We start from the raw sequence: 17,882 nt of genomic DNA, 5'->3' as shown, positions 1-17,882 counted from the left end.
TATTGGAATCTTATGAAAGCTTCCTCACATAGGCATGATCAATTATTAATACCATTTCCAGCCCCTCTCCTCTCTTTGGAAGATGGGAAGAGGGGCCGAAACTTCCAAGCATCTAATCATAGCTTGGTCTTTCTGGTGACCAGCCTGCATCCAGGAGCCCACCCAGAGTTGCCTCATTAGAAAAAAAGATGCTCCTAGTGCTCTTATCACTTAGGAAATTACAAAGGTTTCAGGAGCACTGGCCAAGAACCCAGGGCAGAGACCAATACGCGTATTTTCTATCATCTTATAGATGCATATAGATAATAATTGGGAAATTTTTTTGTGTGTGTGAGGAAGATCAGCACTGAGCTAACATCTGCCAATTCTCTTCTTTTTGCTGAGGAAGACGGGCCCTGCGCTAACATCCATCCCCACCTTCCTCCACTTTATATGGGACGCCGCCACAGCATGGCTTGAGAAGTAGTGCGTTGGTGCGTGCGCCCGGGATCGAAACCCGGGGCCGCCACAGCAGAGCGTGTGCACTTAACTGCTACGCCACTGGGCCGGCCCCTATAATTGGGAATTTTTTAAAAAATCAAAATCATTTAATTGATTTGTAGTGGTTTTAAAACTATGCCCACAAATTCTAGAATACTCCTCCATTTAAGATCTAAAATTTAATTCCCCTCCTCATGAATGTGGGATGTTCCAGGTAAAGTTGTACTTTCCTGCTCAGACCTGGAATCAACTATTTCTCCAAGCAGCTCTGGTTTCTTGGAGTGGGAAATAATATGTAGCCTGAATCCTGGGGGAGTCTGTTGCCATTAGATTAGTCATTGTTTCTTGGCTTTTTCAGTGGGGAAAGTTAGAAATACAGATTTCTTTTGTTTTCAGAAGAGAAAATAGATTATGAATTCACAGTGTACAAAAAACAGTTCTTTGGATGAAGGTACTTTTATGATGTAGGCGAATATGCAGTTTCCCGTTCTCTTTTTTTCAATTATCTTTTTAAAGTTTAGTTGCTAAGGACACACCATGAAATAATTTTTTCTTTTGGTAATGAATTTTCTATTTTAGTTGGAGAGACAGAAACAATTATCTTCTCTATTTCTAATATAGTTACTTGTCTCTGAATCATTCAAATTAAACTGAGCTGTTGCATAACCAAAATTAGTATCTTTTTTTGGTCTAGCTAAATATTTTTGAAATAATATTTTTGAGGCAGAAGAGTAAAAAGGACAAAAGTATTCTATAATCCAAGCACTCAGAGGATTACTATTAATATTTTTAATAAAAATATACATATACATGATATGATATACATATACAGTACATGTCAGAGTGTTAACTACTCATGGATTGGAAGACTTAATACTGTTAACACGTCAGTTCTCACCATATTTCTCTATGTATTCAATAAAATCAAAATCACTGCAGTTCTTTTTTTATGTAAAGTGACAAATGGATTCTATAATTTATATGGAAATGAGAAGGACCTAGAATAGGCAAAACAATTTTGAAAAAGAAGAACAAATTTGGAGAATTTATACTCTCTGAATTCGAGGCTTACTATAAGGCCACAGTAATCAAAACCATGGGATATTGGGATGAGGATAAATAGAATCAATAGAAACAAATAGGGAGTCCAGAAATTGATCCATATGTATATGGTCAATTGCTTTCTGATAAAGGGGTCAAAGTAATTCAAAGAGGGAAAGAATAGTCTTTTCAACAAATGTTACCGAAACAACAAGTAAAACAGTATGAACAAAAATGAACCTTGATCCTAACTTCACACCATCTACAAAAATTAACTCAAAATTGATCTAGATCTACATATAAAGGTATAGCTATAAAACGTCTAAAAGAAAACACAGGAGTGAATCTTTCCAACTTTGGTTGCCAGAGTTCAGCCAACTATGGACTACAGACCAAATCTGACCCACTACCCATTTTTGTAAATAAAGTTTTATTGGGACACAGCCATGCTCATTCAATTATGCATTGCCCGTGGCTGCTTTCACACTATAATAGCTGACATGAGTAGTTGTAATAGTAGGCCCATAACGCCTAAAATATTTACTTTCTGGCCCTTAGAGAAAACTTTTGCAGACCCTTGAAGTTAAGCATGTGCTTATTATATGACCTCCCAGGTGGAAAAGAAACACGTGTTCCCCAAAAGACTTGTACACAAATGTTCAGAGCAACTTTATTCATAATAGACAAAACTGGAAAAAACCCAAATGTCCATCAGTAGGTAAATGGTTAAACAAAGTGTGGTTCATCCATACAAAAAAATGCTACTACTCATTAAAAAGGAAAAAACTACTAAACACACAGCAACATAGATGAATCTCGAAAACATGCTGAATAAAAGATATAAAAGACTATATACTGTATAATTCCATTTATATGAAATTCTAGAATAGGTGCAACTAATATATCTTGATTGAAAGCAAATCAGGGGATTCTTGGGGCTGGGGATCAGAGGCTGAGGATGACTGCAAAGGGCACAAGAGAATTTTGGGGGGTGATCTTGACTGTAGTGGTGGTTACATTTCTCACAACTCACTGTACATTTAAAATGCAGACATTTTATTTTATGTAATTTTTGTATCCATCAAGTTGATTTTAAAATTTAAAAAAAAGATTTTGAATAAATCATATTTGAACTCCTACAATGGAAACAAATATTACAGCAAAGTCTCACTTGAGTACAATACTTACAATAATCTATGCAGAAATGGACCTCTGCTCTGAAGCCTACTTCTGATATAAGCACCTTGGAGACTAACCTTTGAGCCCTTTAAGTAAACAGTCAGTAATGTGCTGAGTTGGTTTGTGCTGGTTACTAACTGACAAGCATAAAGTAATGTAAACGTTTTGGGTTGTGCTGTATAGATTTCCCATCAACATACTGGAGACCAGAGACTTATGACAGCATCTGGTAAATGGGCAGATATATAAACCAAGTCTTCCCTCTAGTGAGAAGCAATAACTGTATAAAGACTCGCTCAAATCAGGAGAGGGAAAAGCTTCTGTAGCCTGGCAGAATCCTCACTCAAGTTGGACCTTATTATCAATAGCCATACACCCACTGGGGAAGTCCAGGGAACCGGAACCTGGCATCTTCACCTGTTTGCATAGTTATCACCCTGTGGATGTTCCCATAAACTTTGCCCTCAAAGACACCTTATATGCTGTAACACTATCTGTAGACATCTTTTAACCACATCACTCTCCCCAACTCTGATACCCACGTGTTGTGAATCCCCAAAAGCTAAACCTTTGATGAGAATGGAATAATTTCAGAGTTGGCAGGCTGAGTGCATTCTAAACATATATAAGCTCTATTTTAGTTGCTAAACAGACAGAGAATCCTTTATCAAGTTTAGACTTGAAATATGTATGCTTCATTGTCTGCAAATTCAGTAGAAAAGCATAAAATAGGACAATCTCATGGTCCTAATAGCCTTCACCAGCTTCTATTTTTTCACAATTCTGGAGGCTGGGAAGTCCCAGATCAAGGCACCGGAAGATTTGGTGTCTGGTGAAGGCCTGCTTCCTGGTTCTTAGATGGCTATCTTCTCGCTGTGTCCTTACATGGCAGAAAGAACGAGACAGTTCCCTGGGGATTGTTTTATAAATACCCTTTATCATGTTGAGGGTTTTGCCTTCTATTCCTAGTTTGTAAGGGTTTTTATGAGGAGAGGATGATGATTTTGTCAAATGCCTTTTCTGCATCAGTTGAGGTGATCATGTGGTTGGCTGGTTGTTTTTTCTTCATTCTATTAATGTGATGTATTATCTTCATTGATTTTCTTATGTTGAACCACCTTTGCATTCCTGGGATAAATGCCAATTGGTTATGGTGTATCATCCCTTTAATATGCTGCTAGATGCTGATATTTTATTGAGGATTTTAGCACTTATATTGATAAGGGATATTGGCCTGTAGTTTTCTTTTCTTATGATGCCATATCTGACTTTCATATCAGAGTAATTCTGGCTTAGAATGAATTAGGACATAATCCTACACGTTCTTTTTTTTTTTGGAAGAGTTTAAGAAGGATTGGTGTTAGTTCTTTGAATGACTGGTAGAATTCATCATCGAAGCTATCTGATCCTGGTCTTTTCTTTGTTGGGAGGTTTTTTATTACTGATTCAATTTTTTTACTTCTTGTAGGCCTGTTCAAATTTTCTATTTCTTGTTGAGTCAGTTTTGGTAGTTTGTGAGTGTCTATGAAGTTGTCCATTTTATCTAGGTTATCTAATTTGTTGGCATACAATTTTTCATAGTGTTCTCTTATAATCCTTTTTATTTCTATAAGGGCAGTAGTAATGTCCCCACAATCATTCCTGATGTTAGTAATTTGAGTCTTCTCTGTTTTTTCCTTGGTTAGTCTAGCTAAAGATTCGTCAATGTGGTTGATCTTTTCAAAGAACTAAGTTTTTCTTCTGTTTATTTTCTCTATTCTTGTTTTCTATTTCATCTGTCTCTGCTCCAATTTTTATTATTTCTTTCCTTCTGCTGTCTTTTGGTTTCATTTAGGAACTTTCTCTAGTTCCTTAAGGTGTAAAGTTTGGTTATTTTTTTGAGATCTTTCTTCTCTTTTAATGTAGGCATTTACAGCTATAGATGTCTCTCAGAGCACTGTTTTTGCTGCATCCCATAATCTTTGATATATTGCATTTTCATTTTCATTTGTCTCAAAGTATTTTCTGATTTCCCTTGTGATTTCTTCTTTGGCTCATTGGTTGTTTAAGAACATGTTGTTTAAGCTCCACATATGAATGAATATCCCAGTTTTCCTTCTGTTATTCATTTCTAATTTTATTCCATTGTGGCCAGAGTAGACACTTTGTGTGATTTCAATCTTTTCAAATGTTTTGAGACTTGTATTTTGGCCTAACATATGGTCTATCCTGGAGAATTTTTCCTTGTGCACTTCAGAAAAGTGTCTATTTTGCTATTTTGGTGTGGAATGTCCTACATATTTGTGTTAGGTCTGGTCGGTTTATACTGTTCTTCAAGTCTTCCCTTTCCTTATTAATCTTCTGTTTACTTGCTCCAAGCATTGTTGAAAGTGGGGTGTTAAAGTCTCCAATGATTATTGTAGAATTATCTATTTCTCCCTCAATACTGTCCATTTATGCTTCATATATTTTTTAGCTCTGTTGTTAGGTGTGACTATGTTTACAATTGTTATACCTTCTCCATGGATTGACCCTTTTATCAATACACAATGTCCTTCTTTGCCTCTTGCAACAGTTTTTGACTAATGATCTCTTTTGTCTGATATTAGTATAGCCACCCCACCTCTCTTTTGGTTACTATTTGCATGGAATATCTTTTTTAGTATTTTTATTTTCAACCTACTTTTGTCTTTGAATCTAAAATGAGCCTTTTATAGACAGCATATAGTGATATCATTTTTTTTAATCTATTCTGTTAATCTATCTCTGCTTTTAATCGGAGAGTTTATCCATTTACATTTAAAGCAGTTACTGATAAGAAAGGCCTTATTCTGTCTTTTTGCTGTTTTCTCTTTTTTTTTTTTTTCTTTTTGGCTAGGAAGATTCACCATGAGCTAACATCCACTGCCAATCTTCCTCTTTTTGTATGTGAGCTGCCACCACAGCATGGCCACTGACAGACGAGTGGTATAGGTCCACATTTGGGAACTGAACCTGGGTCACCGATGCACAGAGCACCGGACTTAACCACCCTACTCTGTATTTTTTTTTTCTGGTTGTTCTTCAACTGTTCCATAACTTTCTTCCTCTGTGTTTACATCTTTTTTTGTAATAGTGTATCATTTTTACTCCTTTCTCATTTCCTCTTCTGTGAAAATTTTAAAAGCTATTTTCTTAGTGGTTACTCAGGGGGGTTACAATTAGACTCGTAAACTTGTAACAATCTATTTTGTATTAATACCACCTTAACTTCAATAGTACATAGAAACCTTGCTCTTATACAGCTCCTTCCCTCCTCCTCTATGTTGTTATTACAAATTTCATCTTTACACATTGACTGTATTTAAACTCAACTGATTTGTAGCTTTAATCACATCTACAAAATACCTTCACAGCAACATGTAGAATATTGTTTGACTAAATAACTGTGTACCATAGCCTTGCCAAGTTGACACATAAAATTTCCCATCACAATAATCATACCAAAAGAAATCTTCAAGATAATACTTTTATCCTATAATTTAATGTTGCATTCATAGTCAGCAATTATGTTGTTGTCTGTAATTTTCCCTTAAATAATATCCAGTTGTTCTATTTTGATATATGCTAGTGGAAATGATACCATAAATGACATATGTTGTAAAACTCTTTCTGAATGAAATCATTCATTCATTTTCATTTTATGAACTTTTATTGAACACTTATTATGTATCAGATAATGAAGGGAAATAACGATAATGAGAGGTGGCAATGATGATTTTATTAGTAATAAACTTTTATTAGTTACACACTACTTACTATCAAATTAGTTATAAACTTTTATTAAGCACTTACTATGGGTCAGGAACACCTTGTTTAATATAATACATACAAGATGAATCACTGCTCTCAAGATGCTCATAATCAGTGGGAAGAGACACACGAGAAAAGAGGCAACACAGTATAATAAGCATTATGCTGTGGGTAAAGGTAGAGTCACTTGACTTAAAGTGTGAGTAAACATTAGCCAGGTGAAGAAGAAGAAAAAGATTTTCCCAAATAGTTGGAGCAACAAATGCAAATTCCCTAGTCTTGATATAATATGGTATTACTATATCAGTAATAACATAGCTCTGGAGAGGCTGGAGACCAAGGGGCTAGAAATGAGAACGGTAAGCTAGGCAGGGGTGATTTTCCAGAAAGTTACCATAAAAGTATTTTTGCTCTCTGCAATTGCTGTATTTCCAGATTTCTCATATGGCTTTTGAAAAAGATCCAATAAAGACTAGTATAAAATAAACTGCCTAACCCCAGAGTTGTTTTTCACAGTTGACAGTGCTGAGAACTGTATATAATCATGACTTCTTATGTTATAAAGTATTTTGTGGCTGCTAAAACTCCCCAATAGTAGTAACAATGTGTATGTGTTTTCAAGGTAGGAATGTCGATGATAGGTTAAGAAAAAGGTAGAATGAACTGGCATTTGGTAGCGCCAATTTGTTAATCACATGAATATAGCCCTTTAGAAAAAATAGTAACAAACATTTATTGAGCACCTACTGTGTGTTAAATACTCTATTAAGCACTGCACATGGATTTAATCCTTGTAACTTAATCCATGCAATAATTCTAAGAGGTTACTTTTTACTCTGTGTCATGCATTATTGGTAATTTCACTTTACAGATGAGGAAACTGAGGCATGGAGAAGTCTATCAGTTAGGATGCAGTCATGAAAAATAGAAACCACTCCAGATATTTCAAGCATAATGGTATTTAGTACAGAGAATTAAGTGCTTAAAAGCCTTTGGCAGGGCTAGAGGAGCTACTGTCACGTTGGTTTTCTTTCGTGCCACTGCTTCTGTGGTCCAGAGAATAGGGAAGATGATGATGATGGTGTCGATGACGATGATGATGATGACGATGTCGCCACTCAGAGGCCAGAAAAGTTCAGAGAAGCATTGTGGATTGTCACAGCAGCCTTATATCCTGAGGCAGGGACTGACAGGGAAGAATGCCAAAGCCCAAGCGAAAAACACAGAACAATAATTTATGTCTTTCTTCCACTTTTCAGATCTCAGAATGTGCAGCCCACTTGGCAAAATGTAAATGAATTCACAACACTGGCCATAAGGGCACCCGGGAAATTTGGTTCCCAGGATTCCGTCCTGCCTTAGGGATAGCTGAGAAGAGTATGAGAATGAATGCTAGTATTAGTTTTCTATTCTTGCCATAACCAAGTCCACAAACTTAGTGGCTTAAAACAACACCTACTTACTATCTCACACTACTTACTATCAACACCTACTTACTATCTCTTATTATCTTATCTTCTGTAAGTCAGAAGCCCAGTGGACTCAGCTGTGAATTCTGTTTAGGGTCTCAGAAGGCTGGAATCAAGGTGTCAGCCAGCCAAGGCTCTGAGGAAGAATTTGCTTGCAGGTTTGTTCAGGTTGTGGGCAGAATTCATTTCTTTAGTTTGTTTCCCACGTGGTCCCTTCCAGCTTCAAGCTGGCACCCACGGGTTGAGTCCTTCTCATGCTTCAAATCTCTATGTATTTCCTTTCTGCTGTATCTCTCTGACCTGCTATTTTGCCTTAAGGAATGCATGTGATTACACTGCGATCACCTGGAAAATCCAGGCTAATCTCTCTATATTAAGGTCAGCTGCTTGGAAACCTGAACTACATTTGCAAAGCTGTTTTTGCCACGTAACATAACATAACCGTGAGAGGCATACCAGGGGACAAAGATCATGGGGGGGGGGGGTCAAAATTCTGCCTACCACAATCCTCATTGGAAGAAAACAAGAAACAAAAAACATTCCAACACAAAAGGCTAAGAGATTTGCTCAAGATCATTCATGTTACTCAGCTTTATCAATTTTAATAATAGTTACCATATACCAAGTGTTTACTATAAGGCTGGAAATATACAAGGAATTGTATCTCTGGTATCTCTTCTATTTCTTTTAAAAAAATCAAATAGAAAATGGAGAGACTTCGTAGTAATTCATGTAGTATGTTACGAGAATTAATTTATATAATATGGATAAATGCTTAGTGCAGTGCCTGAGACAATTAAAAACTCAATAAATCATATATTGTTGTTATTACGATTTTAGATATAAGATCATTGTGGCTCTGAGAGGTGACCTAACTTGCCCAAGACCACATGGCTAATAAGGGGCCTAACATGGCTCCCAATACAGATTGTCCAACTTCAAATGTGGAAATAAATAGAAAATATTGCATGCAATGAAAGTGGTTAACACAATGCCCAGTAAATATCATTATTATTGTTAATATTAAAATTACACACAAGATATCCTGTTACCCTAAATAGACATGACATTTCTAAAAGCTACTTACTTGTTGACTGAATTAAGCCCAAATCCCTTATCTGGCTCCAATTTACTTGCCTCCCACACCATCTCTCTCTCAGCAACCCTTATATACCCATCAATTATAATCAAAATTATTTTCCAAAACAAAACAAAAAATGTGTGTAAAGATTGTCATTACTTTACATTTTTACTAATTTCCTTATTGTTTGACTTAAGACAGCTGGATACTCATATCTGTTTTTGCATTCAATCTGTTGCAATATCACATGTCAATTTTCCAGAAGCTTCTGGAAAATTCCATTGAACACTCCTGAAACTATGAGAATGAAAAAGTCAAACAACATCTTCCTATTATTATGAAAATAGTACTGACCTCCCAGACTCCAGGGATCCTTGGACCATATTTTGGGTACCTACTAGGTTAGAGTATGTTATTCTGTTAATGACCTAGACTTCTGGATTGTACTCTTTGTCTCAGTTTTCTCGTAGCCAGTAGTTACCAATACAAAGCAGGCAGCTCTACCCTCCATGATGAGGAGGGTTTCGATGAACTAGTTGACGGTTATATTTCCTGTGCCTAGTACAGAGGAGGCACTCAAAAACTATTGAGAGAATGCACGATAATCACCAAGAGGGCGACTATCTGGCACCAGGGTAGGTCTCATAAAATCTGACCCAGCCTAGGGTGGCAAGTAATTGGGACGATTTAGGAAACTCAAGAAAACACAACTGGGCCAGGACCACTCGCCTGTGGAGCAAAATTTGAGGAGCTGTCAAAAATATTCTTTAATCAAGATAAATGATATTTTCAGGCAATATTTTAAAAATTCAAATGGGGACCGCCTGTTTTTGTAAGTAATTTTGTGTGTGTGTGAGGAAGATCAGCCCTGAGCTAACATCCATGCTAATCCTCCTCTTTTTGCTGAGGAAGACCGGCTCTGAGCTAACATCTATTGCCAATCCTCCTCCTTTTTTTCCCCAAAGCCCCAGTAGATAGTTGTATGTCATAGTTGCACATCTTAGTTGCTGTATGTGGGACGCGGCCTCAGCATGGCTGAAGAAGCGGTGCCTCGGTGCAGGCCGGCTATCACAACGCGGGCTGCCAGTAGCAGAGGGTGCGCACTTAACCACTAAGCCACTGGCCAGCCCAATAAAATTTTATTAATGATGATTTTCGAAAATTTTCCAAATCTTTACACAGTCTCTCAAAAGAAAAGCCTAGCTCAGGCGCTTGGTGGCGCGACCTGGCGGGAAAGCCCAAGGGGCTGACGGGAAGAAGCGCCCAGGGAGGCGAACTCTCGGTGTCCCTCAGTTAACTTCCATTTCCTTGCCGCCCTTCTCCCCGCCCACTTCACCCGGTCGTCTCTGATTGGCTGGGCTGCCGCACGTTCGTGCTGCCATTGGCCCGGAGTCCGTCGGGGGTGGACGCAGGGCGACTTACCCCCGCGGGTCCTCCCGGGAACGTTAGTGTGCGCAGCGGCCGCGGTCTGAGGAGGTAGTGTCGAGAGTGGCCGGGGGCGCGGCGCGCGCCGAGCCGCTGTAGGTACGTTGGACCGGGCCGGGTGGGAGCCCCACGCGAGCGGCGGTTGGCCGGGTCGGCGGTTGAGCGGGCGCCGCGCGCCGCTCTGAGGGCCGGTCGCGGAAGCCTCGGAGCGCCGCGCGAACAGGGCGGCTGCGGCGGGGCTGACTGAAAGGCGGCCGCCGAGTCGTTAGCGCTCCGAGCCGGCCGGGAAGACGCCGCTGAGGGCGAGAGGCGCGTCTCCCCCTCTTCGCGGGCGGGCCGCGGGCGAGGCGGGCCGCGCAGGGACGTCGCCTCAGGGTTTGTGTGGGCCGGGGGAGGAGATGCTTCGGGCCGGCCCGACGACGTTTACAAGGTAACGGGTGAAACGGAGTCCGCAGCCCCGACTTGGGGATTCCGTTGCCACTTTTCCTTGAGTGGTTTTAGTCATATATCTCTGAAGAAACCAGGTGCCACAACAGTTAAGCGCGTTTCGCCAGGCGGCGGGGAGGCTTTCCTTGATATCTATGGTCTAGAGCATCGGGGGTAATATGAAATGGAGCAATACGTCAATTTTACAGTTTTTAATGAAGGGACCTGGAGCGCAGACGTGTAATGCACACCTGTTGAGCTTACCGGTACAGGGATGCTGTAAGTTAACGTGACAGCCGTGTGCAGAGAGCGAGTCCTTGAACGTAGAAGTTCCATTTTAAGAGTAAGTTTAAAAAAGAAAGAAAAAAATTTCCTTCCCATCGCCCCTCCCGGTTCCTCTTTCTCCGATTTTGGCGAATTCAAGAACGCCGCCAGTACAGAAGAGGTAATTATTTTTGCTTCGTCTCTGACTAAAGCCGTGGTGTACTTGAAAAGTTGACTTCCGCCTCTCTGTGTGACTGTGTTGAAGATGGAGTTGCTAGCGTTATCAGCCAGCACGTGTGGCTCGCTCATGATAAGCTAGCTTTACTGCTCTGAAGACTTATGTAGTCGTCCCTGGTTGTCCTCAGGGGCTTGGTGCCAGGACCCCGGCAGATACCAAAATCCGCGCGTGCTCAAGTCCCTCGTATAACACGGCGTGGTATGCGCTTATGACCTCTGCGTGTTCTCCCGCATACTTGGTTAGCTCTTGATTGCTGATGACATGTAATACAATGTGTATGCTACGTAAAGAGTTGCTATATTGTATTGTTTAGCGAATGACGACAAGAAACAGTGGTATGTACATTTTCGCTACAGGCGCAACCTTGGTGGGCCTTCCGATTCGAGGTGGGTTGAATCCGCCCAGCAGATACGGGGTTCCAAGTGTATATGGGCAAGATGATTGTGTGAATAATTCCTTAGAAATGAAACATTAGAAGAATTATGTCATATCAGTTTAAACAGACGTATTCTAGTTTGGGATTTAATACTCTTTTCGTTTTTGATTTTGTCATATATTTACTTGTAGCCAGTAATGCTCCGCGACATAACTATTTGCCAAACAAATGGGGAAGAACATTCAAGATAAAGATAATTTATGTCACAGGAAAGCTATTGAAAATACAAAAATGAAGCATCTGTGTGAAGGACTAATTACATTGAATTCAGCTTTTGTGAAGTATGCCTTCTTTGTTTATCTTTCAATTCGCCTTTAGAAATGTTGTCTGACCCTAATCAAATTAATCTACTTAACTCTCAGTCTTATCTGCAGATTTGCACAGACCACATCCTAAGATTGACTTCTGCCTCAACAGAAATGCATGAACAGTGTTTTATTGGAAATGATTTGCATCTTTTAAGAACTGTTATATCTAGGTACATCTTGAATTTTCTGCTCTGCTTATCTTATTGACTTTTGTACTTCCCCTCAGCCTTCAATTCCCCTGTATTTCGTTGCTACTTAGTATCTTGAATTCTGGTATGAAAATACGGCATGTTCCCTGCATCTTTGTCACTGCACATCATGTGGTTCTCTTGTAGTGGGCATGTACAAGATGTATTCATTTGATGTAATCAAATTTTAAATAATATATTGGATAGTTGTTAAAAATAAACTATAACTTTAAATACACAAGAGTATTAGTTCTCATTAAGTTGAGTGAGATTATATTAAATATAAAATACAAAGAACCATATTCTATCATATTCCATCTCATATTCTTGCATTATTTAAATACTTAACAGTCATGCACCACATAACGACGTTTCAGTCAACGACAGACCACATATAGGATAGTGGTCCCATAAGATTAGTACCTATAGCCTAGGTGTGTAGTAGGCTATACTATCTAGGTTTGTGTAAGTTCACTCTGTAATGTTTGCACAAACAACAAAATTGCTTAACGATGCATTTCTCAGAAGGTATCTTCATTGTTAAGTGACGCATGACTGTATTCTGTTCTCTGAGGCTTAGTTAAACCTTGACTGATACCTTTAAAATGCATTACCATAGACTCAGGTAACTTCTTATCATCTTTTAGCTTTACGAATCTAAGTAGGACAGAAAGACTGTAGTCAGGCAATATCTAGAGAGAAATAACCATGTCTTTCTGGGTAGGGGAGATGATAGGATATAATTTGAATTTTTAAACTCCTGATTAAATTTCTAGGGATGTAAGGGATGTTTATAAACAGATCTTACTAAATTTAACCATTAATTATGTAGAGTCACTATATGTATCTGCTAAATGTGCCATTTGTATACCTCTGAGGCTCTACTGTGTATAGCGCTGCTGATGTGAAATAGCTTATGGGATAGCTGTGGCAAAAGTTGCCGAGGCCTGTTCTGGTATAAGGAAAGAATAACCCTGAGTGGTTTTCCAGAGGTTCATTTTTATAAATTGGTTATCCATATAAGCAGCATTTAATAAAACTTCTATATGAAAGGCATCTTGCTGAGGAGATACAAGTGAATAAGACATATCTCTGCCCTCAAAGCTCATGACTAAAAATAATATATTTCTAATGGGAAATTCAGATAAGGAAGTAGTTCTCTTGGGGGAAGGCTTTCTTGAAGAGGTGATCTTTAAACGTGACCTTGAAGGAGTGGAGAATAAGGGAAAATGTTGATATGTGACAGTTCTGATGAATTTGAAAAAGAATGAAGGATAGGTTTATAGGAAATTAGAAGATAAAATTTGATAGCGTCAAGAAAAAATATAACCAGATACTCTGTATCTCATTATATAGAGAGTATTTGCCTGTAACAACTTAAGTATTGATTTAACTACAAATGTGATGAAAAGGCATATAGGATATAGAAAAGAGCTAAATCCTCATCTGTGAGTATAAGAACTTGATAGATAATGGCTAAAATTTGTAACTCAAGAGAGAGTAGTGAGAACATATTGTTTTAAAGTACTGAGATTTAAAAAAAAAGTTGTTTTAATTAGTTAAAACTGATTGCCACTTGGCATTAAGGAGTGCTGACAAGCAGCTACTTTATTATGAGCATTTTATACTGCTTTGTTTTATGCTATTACATTGATAGTTTTTTAAAGTAAAGGCAAAATTCTGCCAGCACTTAGAAGATGCTGATGCTGCTGGTCCATGGACTACAACTTGAGTAGTAGGATTAGTTCATGCTCATCATGAGATTGTCACCTGGCACAAGTTGGTCACATTTTTTCATTTTATTGACCACTATATACCCCTTAAGGTTATCCTATCTCTTCATAATACCTTATCCAATTTGTACTTGTAATGTGAGATTTCTTTGAGTCTTAAGATCTTGGGTTTAAATACTGGCTCTGAACTGCGTTTCCTCGAACGAGTTAAATAACTTAGCGTAGATTCTTTTTTTTTTGTTTTTACTTTTTAGAAAAAGTAGAGGTAAAAAAAAGATTTGCTTCAGTGGATTTTAAAAAAATATAACAAGAATTGCCCATGAGTGTTTATAATGTATGAAGATACTGTCTCAGCAAGAAGCATTGCTAGAAATAGAGATGTTTTGTAAGGAGGAAAACCAGTCCACTACCAGAAATAGTGAAACTCAATCAGTATGTACTCATAGCTTCAAACTATGTAAGAGGAAAAAACAATTAAAAGAAGTAGACAAATCTACAATCATAGTAATCTCACACTCTTAACACTCCTGTTTTAATAGCTGGAAGATTGTGAACAGCACGACTAAGAAATTTGAACTAGCTAGTACTGACATATAATAACACTGCACCCAACAGTGTTCGAATACGTGTTCTGCTCAAGTACACGTGGAGCTTTTGGCAAAATTGACCATGAAGCTGGCCTCAACAAATATTACAGTATTGAAATCATTTAGAGGATATTCTGATCACACTGGTTGTAAACTAACATTCAGCAACAAAAATATAACTAGATCTGCAATTGCCTGGAAATCAATCAATATATTTGTAAATAATCTACAGATCGTGGAAGGAATTACAATGGAAATTTAAAAATATTTTGAACCAAATGATAATCAAGATAGCATTTATCAAAATTTGTGGAACTCAACTAAAGGAGAACTTAGAGGAAAATTTATAACTTTAAATACAAGTTAGGGAAAAAACAGACTGAAAATTATCATCTGAGTTTTCATCTCAAGCTGGAACAAGAACAACAAATCAAGCCTAAAGAAAATGGAATTATAATATAACAAAAAATGGTGCAATGGACCACTACATACAATAGCAAGTCAGCAAAGCCAAGTCAGTGCTTTGAAAGGATTGATTAAATGGATAAATTTCTAGTAAGAATGATCAAGACAAAAGAGAAAAACATGTCAGTAATATCAAGAATAAATAGAGACAGCACATATCTTGCAGATATTACAAATACAATTTTAAAGAACCTTTTAAATTTAAAATTGTATTGAAATGGAGGAACAGCTAAAATTAACAGAAAAAGATATGGAAAATGTGAATGGTCCTATATCTTTTTAAAAATTCATTAATTATGGGGAAAACCTTTATCACTAAGTTAACTCCAAGCTCAGATGGCATTGTGCTGAATTATTTCTAACATTTAATGAAGAAGTGATACCATTTGCAAACACAAACTCTTCAGAGAGTAGAAAAAGACTTTCCGGTTTTATGAGGCCAGCATAACCTTGACATCAAAACCTGGTAAAGGAAAATTACAGACTCGTCTCTCTCATAATATTGATACAAAAGTCTTGAACAAAATATTGGCAAATTGAATCCAGAACCATGAAAAAGAAAGGCATGTTATCACTAAGTGAGGTTTATTCTAGGAATGAGCTAGATTTAATATTCCCAAAGATGAACCAATATGATACAAATTAATTGGAAAAAATGAGATTATATGATCATCTAAATAGATATGAAAAGGCATTTGAAAAAATTGAAAACACATTCATGATAAAATCTTTAGCTAGCAATAGAATGGTAATTCATTAATCCAATACAGGGTATCTACAAAAAAGTATAGCAAAAATCATATTTAGTGGTGAAATAGTGAAACCTTACACCAAATCCAAGATTGGTAATGAGAGAAGGATACCCACTAACAGCATACCTATTCATATCATACTGGAGGTTCTAGCTAATGCAATAAGACAAGAAAAAGAAATGAAATAAAGATAAGCAAGGAAAAATTATGACATTATCTACATGGAAAGCTCAAAAGAATCTATAATTTATTAGATTTAAGTGAATTTAATAAATTAGTTGGAGATGTGCTCCACAAAAAAGCACTGATTATATTTCTATATAATAGACAGGAAAGTGAAATTTTAAAATGATGCCACTTACAAAGGATTAAAAAACTAATACCTAGGGCAGTAAGAGAATAGAGGAACAAAGACATGAAACATATCAAATAAAAAGTAAAATGGCAGACATAAAGCCAACTATATCCATATTAATGTCAAATTTGAATTGATTAAACAATCCAGTCAAATAGCAGAGATTGTCAGACTGAAGGAAAATCAGCATCCAAGTATATGCTGTCTCCAGGAGACACACTTTAGGCTGAAAGATACAAACATGTTGAAAGTAAAAGGACAGAAAAAGATATATCATGCAAACAGGAACCATGAGAAAACTAGGCTGGCTATAGTGATTTCAGACAAAATAGACTTTAAAACAAAAAATATTAGAGGTAAAGAGGGATGTTTTATAATATAAGGGCCGGTCCCTCAGGAAGTTATAACAATTGTAAACATATATGCACTTAATAACAGCACCAAAATGTATGACACAGATATTGACAAGAATTGGGAGAAATAGATAATTCAACAATGATAGTTGGAGACTTATTCTAGTACTTTCATATTGGATAGAAAACTAGGTGGAAGATCAATTTTAAAAGACTTGAATAACACTACGAACCAACTAGACCTAAGAGACATCTTTCAAATACTCAAACAACAACAGAATATACATTCTTCTGAAGTGTACATGGAACATTCTCTAATATAGACATGCTAGGCCATAAAATAAACCTCACCAAACTTAAAATGATTGAAATCATAACAGTACATTCTCTGACTACAGTGAAATGAAATTAGAATTCAATACCACAAAGAAATTTGAGAAATTCACAACTATGTGAAATTAATATACTCTTCGATAATCAGTGGGTCAAAGAAGAAATCACGAGGGAAGTTAGAAAATACTTCAAGATGACTGAAAATGGAGACATAACATACCAAAATTTTCGGGTGCAATTAAAGCAGTTCTGAGGAAATAGGTAGTGATAAATGCCTATATAGTCATGTGTCACTTAACAATAAAGATATGTTCTGAGAAATGCAGCGTTGGGCAATTTTGTTGTGCGAACATCATAGAGTGTACTTATACAAACCTACATGGTATAACCTACTATGCACCTAGGCTATGTCGTATCGCCTAGGCTACAAACCTGTATAGCATGTTACTATACAGAATACTGTAGGCAATTATAACACGATAAGTATTTGTGTATCTAAACATATCTAAACATGGAAAAGGTACAGTAAACATACAGTATAAGATAGAGAAAAAATGGTACACCTGTATATGGCACTTAACATGAATGGAGCTTGCAGGACTAGAAATTGCTCTGGGTGAGTCAGTGAGTGAGTGGTGAGTGAGTGTGAAGGCCTAGGACATTACTAGACACTACTGTAGACTTTTTAAATACTGCACACTTAGGCTACACTAAATTTATAAGAAAAAGTCTTTCTTCAATGATAAACCTTAGCATACTGAAACTTTTTTACTTTATAAACTTAAATTTTTTTAACTTTTGACTCGTAGTAACACTTAGCTTAAACACAAACACATTGTACAGCTATACAGAAAAATTTTCTTTATATCCTGATTCTATAAGCTTTTTTCTATTTTAAAATTTTTAATTTTTTTTTGCTTTTTCAGCTTTTTTGTTAAAAACTAAGACACACACATTAGCCTAGGCCTACACAAGGTCATGATCATCAATATCACTAT

General features: G+C 37.1%; 1 protein-coding gene across 5 annotated transcripts in view; it reads left to right on the top strand.

The window, feature by feature from the left end:
- The first annotated feature begins 10,481 nt into the window (after window positions 1-10,481).
- Window positions 10,482-17,882, top strand: part of ATF7IP2 (activating transcription factor 7 interacting protein 2) — a 57,865-nt gene continuing 50,464 nt past the window's right edge. For 2 of the 5 annotated variants that reach the window (XM_058570077.1, XM_058570072.1), the window contains exons 1-2: window positions 11,230-12,091; window positions 12,173-12,288. The gene's annotated coding sequence lies outside the window, so the exon portion shown is untranslated. Of the gene's footprint in view, window positions 10,546-11,229; window positions 12,289-17,882 lie in introns of those variants that run through there. The other 3 variants (XM_058570074.1, XM_058570075.1, XM_058570073.1) reach the window with 3 other exon arrangements.

The sequence above is a fragment of the Diceros bicornis genome, chromosome 26 (genome assembly GCF_020826845.1).
Source record: "Diceros bicornis minor isolate mBicDic1 chromosome 26, mDicBic1.mat.cur, whole genome shotgun sequence".
NCBI classification, from domain to species: domain Eukaryota; kingdom Metazoa; phylum Chordata; class Mammalia; order Perissodactyla; family Rhinocerotidae; genus Diceros; species Diceros bicornis.
The sequence above is the reverse complement of the archived record's forward strand: the minus strand, read 5'-3'. Positions and strand labels throughout refer to the sequence as shown.